Genomic DNA, 10,599 nt, shown 5'->3' with positions numbered 1-10,599 from the left:
AGAAGGGCGCGGGGCCCGGGACGCCGATCCCAGTCAGTTGTCAGACCCAGGAAGCCCGGCGCTCGGTTCTCCCGACTCCCTCAGTGGGGTGAGGAATGGGTCTTGTGAAATCCTGAGCAAAAACAAAGGCAAACTCTATCTCTGAAAGGGACGTTTGGGTCACATTTCCTCTCTAGGGGCGGCCTACAAAGTTCGCAAAATGAGAAGGCAGAAATGAAAACACTTCAACTTTTTTTTTTTCTTTTTTTCCCGGGGCGGGTGTCTTGAACCCCTCCTCTTCCCGCCCCTCTGGCTCTGTTCTCCTCCCCTCCTCCACCCGTCTCCCGGAATCGGGGTGGCGCCGGACACCCCGACACTCTCGGACACTGTTTGGGGAAGGGGTGGGGGGCGGGCACCGCGGACTACATTTCCCATCATGCCCAGCACTGCGGTCCTCACTAAACAAAAAAGGAAGTCGATTCCTTCACCTGGATCCCCCGCGGCCCCGAGGAAGGGAGGGGCCGGGACCGCCGACTGCGTCGGAGACTTTTCACTAAGTTCCTGGTCAGATGTGTTGTGTGTGTGCTTCTAAGTTGCACTGTTCTGCTTCAGCCTTCGGTCGCGTTTCATGAAACCAGCATTGTTCGAGCCTGTGAGAACCCCGTCCTGTGTCTTAAACTGGATAGATTTTGTTTAATTTAAAGCCTTTTGTTGTAAAAAAAAAAAAGGGGGGGAGGAGGGGTTCTGCAGCCCCTCTGGTTCTCTGCCATCAGCACCATGTAGACTCCAAAACAAGTTGCCAACCCCTCGTTTCTTGGCCCTTCTCCCTCATTCCCCTGTATTTTTGTGCATACTGAATTGTACATCACCGGGTAAACTGTTCAGATTATTTGTTTAAATTTATAATCTTAATAAAAAGTCGACTGTAGAGGATGGTGGTGCCATGTCTTCAGGTCGGCGTGGAGGTAGCGGGGAGGACGGAGGTGGAAAGAGACCCCTACCCTCATGCAAATCCCAGCTTTCCTGGGCCTGGGCGGCAGGGATCTGCCCACATCCGCAACGCCGGGGGTGGGAGCAGGATTGTGGGGTGAGGGGGTGCTGGTTGCTGGGGTTGAAGCCAGTGCTGCTCTCTTCGGAGCCCTCCTCCCCCAAAAGAGCCTGCCCACCACGGGAACCGGCCGCCCCGGGGTCTCCTGCGGGAAGCGGAGCCAACCTCCAGCACATTTCCTGCCCAACCAGAGACGCAGGGCCTGGTCGGCCTCGAGTCCAAGCTCTCTGCGGCAGGGGAGAGAAACCGGGGGACGCTGGGGGGCTTTGGGGGCCACCCACACTCCCTACCCCGCGCCTCCGCCCGCACGTCCGCACGTCTCAGGCTGCAACTTGGGGAAGTTTTTTCTTTTTCCTTTTTTTTTTTTTTTTAAGTTGAGTTTGTTATCACTGCTCGGTGCCACTTGGTGGTGTGCTGGCGGCGTCTCCCTCCCTCCTCGCGCCCCTCCTCTCTCCCTCTCCCCTCCCGCCCGCCCGCCTCTCTTCCCTCCCCAGTGGATGGAGGCAGGAAGGCTCCAGGCGCGCTCTCCCCTCTGACCACCTACGGAATGACCTCAGAGTGGGAGAATGTGCCAAGGCCCCGAGCAAGCTCGCATTCTCCCCACTGGAACCAAATTCACATCTGGAGCCGCGGCTCAGGCCCGGGGGCGCGCGGGGTGGTTCCAGCTTTGCAAAGAGGGGATAGGAAAGAAAGGGGGAAAAAAAAAAAAAGCAAGCTAGAAAGAAAAAAGCAAAGTGCTTGCTCTCTGTTTGTTTGATAGTGTCCCTCTCGGCGTCTCTCTGTCTCTGGCTTTCTCCCCAAAGCTCACGCGCTCGCTTTCTCGTCCCCGCGCTCCCCTTTCCTGCACCAGCCGCCCCGCAGGACGACTCACGCCCCCCGCCCCAGCCTTCACGCCTCCCGCAGCGAGAGGAGGGGCTGCTGCCGAGAGGCCCCCACCTCAGACTCCGAGGGGCGGACGCAAGTCAGTCCCAGGGGTCCACTAGGCTCTAGGTCGCGGCGTCGCGCAAGGCGAAGTTCTCGGGGACACTCAAGAGCGCTGGGGGCTGCGAAGGTCCGCACGGGGGGTAGGGGAAGAGGGAGACTATGGAGGCTTTAGTTACGGGGAGAAAAGGCACCTTCACCCCCAGGGTTGTTTTCTCGGCCTCCCACGGAAAGAGTCGGGAGCTGCCGAGGAGGGGGGACGATGTGTCTCCCCACTCCCCATTTTTCCCCTGCAAATCTAAGGAATCGCTGTTGGATGCATGGTTTTGATGCAATCCACCAAGCCAGTTGCCAGAGCTCCCCCTAGCGCCGCTTCCAGGGCGCTGCAGCGGCTGCGGCTGGGAGTGGGCGAGGCACTGCCGGGGGCTTCGGTGCTGCGGGGGGCTGATCCGCGCCCACCTGAGGCGCAGCGCCGCGTTGGGATCCAGCCTGGGTTGGAGCGCGAGCCTGGGGCCGCGCGCCTCCCCACTCCAGGCCCGCGTCGAGGAGGGGGCACGTGGTCGGCCGCCTTTGTTGGGAGCGCGGACCTGGGCACGGAAGAGACTAGCCAAGGGACCTGGGGTCTCCCCACCCGTCTCCGGAACCCCATGGCAAAGGAGTGTGGGTGGTGGGCTGCGAAATAAAAGCTCTGAATTCAACAGGACCCTGGACCAGGCTTCTCCTCCCCTCTGCCAGGGTTTTTGAGCTTCAGCTGCACCAAGAGACTCAGGCGCTTTGGGAATCTAGTGAAACGGAGGGATGGAGATGGATGGTTCTGGAAGCACCCAGAAGAGGGGTGCCCTCCCCCATCCACGCTTATCTTTTCAGGGCCTAGGGACCTTGGGCAGCCACACAAAGGATTAAAGCCCTGAGCATAATCCGCAGTAACCCAAAACGCAACCCACCAACCATCTGCATCTCACTGAGACATTCCATACAAAATAGTAACACAAGCCCAGCCCTGATATTACGCTGCACACCACACTGAGGCCACACGGGCCAAACGCACTGTCCTCAACACAGGCGCTCTGAGTAGCATCCTCGCTTCACTCAACCCCTCCACACCTGTCCTGACACAGCATGCAGCAAACCTGCCCAGAACACCCTGAGAGACTAATACTCCCAAACAGAGCACCACTGAAAGGCTGGGAGATATGCGGGGGGCGGGGGGCATGACAAGGACACACACCTGGCCATGAGGGCATCCTAATAGGGGGGAGGACGCAGGCAGGCTGGCAAGCCAGGAGTCCACAGACCCAGGTTCACAATGAAGCCCCTCTCTCCCCAGTAAAAAGAACAAGCCAGACCCCACAAGAGACCCTAGGCAGGAGTTGGGGGTGCTGCTTGGAGAGGCAGGAAGATTGGAAGAGACTGGGGTCCCCAGAATGATGAGGGGGAACGTCCACAGAATAGCAGTTCTAGGAGAGATTCAGCACGCCCCTGGTGCCCCCAGATTAACCAGTGCTCCACTCCTCCCACCCACCCCACTTCCCCCTCCCCTACACACAAACACTTGCCCCAGCTCCTAGAACGCCTTAGGTCCTGCTGCCCTTGGTAGATGCTGTAGGGTTGATTCAGGCTCCGAGCCGCGGTCTCAGCCATTTGGAGCTGTTGAGATGACAGCCCTGAGCCTGGGAGAGCTGCAGGCTGCCCTCCAGAGAAGCCAGGGGCTGGGGAGGCCCTGGGCACCCAGAGGGACTCCTGTACAGGGCAGTGTGTGTGTGTGTGTGTGTGTGTGTGTGTGTGTGTGTGTGTGTGTGTGTCTGTGCACATCAAGAGCTCTGTCTTTCCGCATCTCCACTCACTGGGCGCACACTTACAGAGCGCCTGGCCTGTGCAGAGCACTGAGCTAACTAACCACCACGAAAAATAACAGCAAATAAAAGAACAGTACAGCGCTCTGTATGGATTCACTCATTAACTTTCCCGGCTACTCTGAAGTAGATACTATTAGCATCCCTGTTTTAGAAATGAGAAAACTTGCCCTGAGTCACACAACCGAGAAGCTGCCAGTCCTCTTGTGGGGGTTCACAGTCTAGTGGGGAAGAACCAAAGACATCTTCAAGCGCCCAATGCCCCTGACGTTGTCTGAATGGTAATACTGATAAGTTTACCTAAACTAGCAGGTTGGGAGCACACCTCGCCCCCAATGCTTCATGCCCTGGGTCCTAGGATCCAGGAATAAAGAGAGACACAGGACAATACTGCCTGTGTCCCACCTCATCCGGGCAGGAACTGACCTTTTCATGGTAAGGGACAGCAACCCAACTGGAACCAGCCTAGGCAAAAGGTGGAATTTCTTGACTCATGGCTCAAAACCGCAGTGGGCAGGGGTGCAGCTGGCTTCAGGTACAACTGGATCCAGGCACAAATCCCCAGTAGCCATCTCTCTCTCCTTTTCTCACTCCCTCTCTCTCTCCTATGACTTCCTTCTCTGCCCTTGAGCTTCCCGCTCTCCTATGGCAGACCCACGTCTCACTATAGCAGTCGGAGGCGGCTCCTGGCTGCCCACCTCACAGCTTCGCCACCTGGGAGAGACTGGCCACTTCTCTTATTTTCAACTCAGAAAATCTCAGGGAAGGACTGTCCCGTCCCAAACCTGTGGCCAGGGTTAGAGGGGGGTTGGTAGTCGCCTATTGGTAGTCCCAGGTTTGCCACCCAGAACTCCCCAGGGGAGGGGAGGCGGCGGCCCCAGGGCGAGGGGTCAGGTTCTCCCAGCAGGCTCCATGGCAGAGTTAGTGATGGGGGCCACCCTCCGGGGCCTAAGGGCAAGGAGGCCAATGTGGAGGAACTTAAATGGAGTTCATATGTGGCTCCTCCAGGCATATAACGACAAGGCTTTGAGGGGAGAGGGACAGAGCCCGGGTTCTGGCCAACGGGAGGACGGGGAGAGGCCATGCTGAGGGTGACGTGCCACCTTTGTACCCTCAGCTGGCGGGCCCAGGGACATCCAGGGAACAGGTAACACTAGCTATTCACATGTGCAGTTGGAAAAGGCTGACTAGACGCTCGAAAATATTGAAATGGTGGGGGGCTTACAGATGACCTTTGTTTTATCATTCATGCGTTCCCATATTTTTTGAATTTTCTGCAATGAGCATGTATCGTGTTCCTATTTAGAAGAAAAAATTAACAGTACATTTTTTCAGAGAAAAAGTGTGACATGACAGGTGCTCTAATCGATGTACAGCGTGCTACAGAGCGGAGGGCGGGAGCAGCTATGTTCAACCTGTCTGGGGCAGGTTCAACCCCCGAGAGACGGAATATTCAACCAAAAAGCCTCGATGCACCAGAATTCACCCTTCTGCACTCTGTCTTTGTTAAAAGAAGTATAAGACAAATGACAAGCTCGTCTCGGGGATGTTGTGGAGGAGACGTTCTGGAAGGAGCCTTGTTCACGCTCATCTCTGACTCCTGTCCCAGCTCTGCCCAGTCCCACCATCAATCATCACAGAATGATTTGCTCGGAGTTACTCGATCGCCTGAAGAGGTGGGTAGTGAGAGGCGAATGTGCGCGGGAAACGTCTTCAGCGACTTAAGCTGAAACTGATGAGCAAGTGGCCAAGCTCGACAGAAAGAGCACTGGATCAGGAGTCTGCAGACCCAGGGGCCAGTCCTGGCTCAGCCTCAGGCTTACCTCAGGACCTGGGATGAGTCGCTTGCCTCGCAAGCCCACCTCCCCTCATCCGAAGAGATATTGTGCGAAGAGAGAAGGAAGGTCCTGAACAGTGCTGATGCTCTAGGAGTCGAAAAGCAACCCTTGCTTCCAGCCTTCTGAGGATTGGAGGCTCGTGTCCAGTCGCAGTAAGAAAAACAGGTGGCAACATCATATTCCACATCTACCTATGCGCATGGTCACCTGCCTATTTCACTCACTCATTCATTCATTCATTCATTCAAATATAGATTGAGTACCTGTACATGCTAGGCACTGTACTAGGCACCACGGATTCAGACATGAACAAGAGAGACAAGGGCCCTGCCCTCACAGAGCCAACACTCTGTGAGGGAGACGATAAGCAGATGAACCCATAAATAATTAAATCAGTGTGATGGAAAAATTAAAACAGGGCTAGGGAGGACTGATGAAGAGGGAGGGCACCGTTCTAGATCTAGTGATCAGGGAAGGTGATATTTGAGCTGAGACCAGGCAGAGTCAGCTGTATTAGTCAGTATAGGATAGGCTATGCTGCTATAACAGATCAATCTCCAAATCTCAGAGATTTAACACAAAAAAGATTGATTTCTTGACCATCCGAAGTCTGACTAAATGGGACGACTCTCCTAGGCTGCCGCTGTCTTCCATGCAGTGACTCAGCAATTCAGGAGCTAGAGAGTCCTGTAAGGGAGATGCTTCTCCCACTTACACACACAGCCGGAAGTAGTTCTATGACCCGCCTAACTGCGGGGGGCTTGGAAAGGGCAGTGCTCTTGGGTGACTGGGAAGGAGAGGTGAAGCACAGATGGACGAGCACTAGAAACCTCTGCCATACCAGCTGGACGAGTGATGGCGGAGGAGAGGTCCAGGCAGCAGGAACTAATCTGACATGCTCAGGGAACTGGAGGAAGGCTGACGTGGCTGAGCCAGAGGACCAGGGGGACAGTGGCAGGAGACGGGGCCAGAAAGGGAGGCTGGAACAAGGAGATTTGGTTACAACTACCACAAAGCGACTTCACCCAGTGCCTGGCTGACCCAGTGCCTGGCTGTCCCAGTGCCTGACACACAGCAAGCACTCAGAAATGGTAGCGATTCTCAGAGAGTGCCTGGGGGCGCAGAGGGAGGGGACGAACCAATATCAGCAGAGTGTGAGACAGCTGCCCCAACCTGTTTTCCTCGTCCTGCCAGGCAGGCTGAGGCTCCAGGCCAGCCCAGGCTCTGTCTCCCTCCCCAGTGGTCTAAGCCCCATGGACATGCCGCCCAAGGGACCCTCCGCAAACAGGGGGCTGGGGGGTTGTTCCAGGACTGTGAGAAAGTTCCTTGTGTGACACATCAGGTGAGTGAAAGCAGACCACCAGGCACAGGCCGAGCCTCCCGGGGCTCCCCCACATCCGGAGCACCCTTCCGAAGCCCTGGCTCGAGGTTCCAAGCTCAGCCAATGGCGCTGAAAACCAGGCGCTGCCGCTTTCTGGGTGACGACGGGCTCTTCGCCTCCCCTCTCGGAGTCACCAGCACCTTGTTTATAAAAAAGGATGTGTGTGAGTGCCCACCTGGGTGCCCCATAAATGAAAGCTGCGATTTTGTCACCAGTCAGCTCTGCCCAGATAATAACTTTTCACTGCATAATGCAAGATGGTTTCCCTTCTGGCTCTCTGGATTCCAAACTGTTGACCTAAGCAGTAAAAAGATGCTCCTTTTTTCCAGAGGGACCCAATCCAGATCTTTTTACTCTGGGGCTGAGGGAGGAGAGGAGACAAAGTGCCCTATAAACTTGGTTAGATTTTTTATGTTTTGTCTTTCCGTAAATTGGCGCTCTTCTTTTCCAAAAGGTTAATCTCCAGGAAGCTGTCTGGGCATCTTCGGAGCCTGACTATGTCTCACGGTCAACGTTTATCAGTGCGCGTTTAGCAATTTCGTTGAGCACGTATGCTTGGCAAGTGAATGAATGAATGGTAGAGGGGTGAATGAATGGACCATTTGTCCATTCCAGGGAGTGGTTTAAAGGAGAAATGGTTGATGAGAGACTGTCTGCCCTCTGCCCATCACGTCCTTCCCCACCCCTTTCCCCGGGGTCTCTAATTCCTCTCCCCCCTCCCTCCCCCACCCAGTCATTTCCTTGGGTTTCTGGAACATTCCATGCACCTTCCCACGTTCACGCCAGCTCCTAGCCACCTGGCAGGGCACTACACACACACACACGCACACACGCACACACACACACACACACACACACACACACATCCCTACACCCTCCATCAACTTGAGGGTCTTTGCCGCTCACATCCACCAGCGTGAGGAATGCTGGGAAGGCAAAAGAATAAAGCTTCCCTTGTTCCGAGAACATCCTGGAGGTCTAAGGACCTCCAGGTAAAGAACCTAGCTGAGAACAGAACAGGTCCATGAGACGATGGGGCAGTTAGGTCTCGAAGTGACCGGCCGACATTCCGAGGGGACAGACAGCTCGGAACTGCTTTGGGTCAAGACAGGAATCCGGGTATCCAGACTCCCAGGCCTGAATCCTCACTTTGTGAGTCCCGCATTGTTCAGAAACTCAACTAGAACTGGCTCAAGCAAAGGGGACATTAATTGGCTCAGGAACTCAGAAGTCCCTGAGTGTTTTAGCTCTGGGCACAGCCGGACCCAGAGGCTCACATGATGTCATCAGGGCTTGCTCACTGTCTCCTGGCACTTCCTGTCTCTCCTTGGCTTCTTAGATTTTCTCTGGGGCGTGAGCAAGATGGCCACCGGCCAGGGCCAGCTCCACAGGCATGTGACCAGGGCTATGGCACAGGGCCATGTTCAAAAGACCCCCGATGCTTGAGGTTTAATACTCTGCTTTCTTGATGGGGCTTAACGTAATGCTGTCTTAAAATCCAAACTCATTCTGACTTCGAATCTGCGTTTTGTAAGTGAAGTCTGATAGGAGAGTAGGACATGCACCGAGGACTTAGAGCTCCGACTCATGCCGTCCTGCCTCCTGCCACCTCCCTGTCTCCCTGGGACCGTTTCTTGGCCCCAATTACCCTACCCCCTGGCATCTCGGCCCTGCCTGGCCTCCTCCTCCCTGGGCGCTGGCACAGAGAGGGTTGAGGTCAGGCATTCTTGCCCAGCAGCAGCACGGGTGGCTCTGGTGGCAGCCAACCTGAGGTTATGTCTAAGGCAGGTGCAAGCCTCTCATCTACTCCTCATCCAGAGGGGCCTGAGATCTTCGGGCCATAGGTTGAGGTGGGGGCCTCTGGAAAGGGGAGGTGCCTGGTCAACCTCCTCAGGCCCTACCCCTGGGCCAGGGCTCAAAACATCAGTCTGGTGCTTGGTGGGAGGGGTAATTTGCAATGTCAAGCCCAAGGGAGTGAGGGAGCATGCACGTGGGTACACACGGCAGGGCAGAGGGGTGCCTGGGAGGGCCCACAGTATCCCCAAGCCCAGAAGCGCCCCTCGGCAGCCCCCGTGCCTCAGGATCCTCTCCTCCTCGCATAACCCTCCAGAGTCTGGTGGTATGGGTCTTCTCTGGTCAGTCCAAGGCACCCTCAGGGACGAGCCACAAAATACAAATTGTGTTATTTCGGTGATCCCACACATGCATCAGATGCTGTGATACTTGCATTTAAAACGGGTATGGTACGATATAAAGATAAATGGCAAGTAAAATTTATGCTAACCATTTAAAATCTTAATTTTTCTTTACTTAGAAAGATATTAAATAGCAAACAAAAAACACTAGGACAAGTTGAGAGAGAGCCTGTGGAAGGAAGGAAAAGCATTCCGTGTATCTTTAATGGCACTTTTTTCCTGCTTTTTGAGTAAAGGGTCCTGCATTCCCTTTTTGCACTGAGCCCCACAATTACGCAGCCAGCCGGGCCACTAGCGTCCCCAGGAGAACACCTTCCCAGCTTAGCAACCCTGATATATGGTGCATCTTCCCAGCAGCACCAACAGGAAGTACCGGAGACGACACCCATTGGCACAGCCTGGGTTACATGCTCACTTCTAAACCAATCACAGCAGGTGGGGAGGCAGGGGCTCTCTGATTGGCCAGGTCTGGGCATGTGTCCATCCCTAAGGCTAGGGAGCTGGTCAGCCCACCTTAGCCCCTTCTGATGGGTTCTCCACAGGGATGTGGGGTTCTATTTCCAGAGGAATGGGGTCTGCACAGCCACCAACCCTCACTGTCCTTCCTCTACACACCCCTCACACTTCGTTTGAAAAAAGAAGGAAAAAAAAACAAAACAGCTGAGCAGAGAGCAATTTAGTTCCGCTCCTGTGGCTCCTCTTTCCCCAGTGTCCTTTGCTGGGTCCCCCCACCCCGCCTCTAAATGCTGGGGGACCAGGGCTTGAGCCTCGGTTCCCTTCTCCCTTCCTGCCACCTTCTCCCGGTGAAGCTCATGCAGTTCCACCAACCCATCGACAGCTGCGTCTCCAGCTGAGATTTTACGCTGAATGCAGCTAAGGGGTCCCAGTCCTGCTTGACCTCTTCTCTTGGGGTACCAGGCATCTCAGAGCTCACCCGTCTGAACCCAGACCTCTGAGGGTCCCCCCACCACCTGCTTCTGCCCCGGTCTTTCCCAGCCCATTGATGGCACCTCCATCCAGCAAGTTGTTCTGGCCTAAAACTTCAGAACACTTTCCTTCCCTCACAAACCCAAACCCACCCCATCGGAAACGCTGGCAGCGCCTTCCAAAGAGATTCGCGGCCCGCCCGCCTCCCTCCCTCACTGCCCTTGCTCTGCGTCCAGGCGGTCGGTCCGCCTCTCCTGCCCTGTCTTCCCGCCTCTGTTCTTGCCCTCCTACCGTCCATCCTTCTCTCCAGCTCTCTTCCATTCGAAAACGTTTCAGTCAGATCGCGATGCTCCCCAACTCAGCGGGCAACGTCTTCCCAGCTTAGCAACCAGGCTCCTTCCCCAGTAAGTGTTTAAAACCGGTGGGGGGCAGAGTGCATTTGTAGCATCTGCCGATC

The sequence above is a fragment of the Pteropus alecto genome, unplaced genomic scaffold (assembly GCF_000325575.1).
Source record: "Pteropus alecto unplaced genomic scaffold, ASM32557v1 scaffold67, whole genome shotgun sequence".
NCBI lineage: Eukaryota > Metazoa > Chordata > Mammalia > Chiroptera > Pteropodidae > Pteropus > Pteropus alecto.
This window is presented reverse-complemented; position numbering follows the sequence as displayed.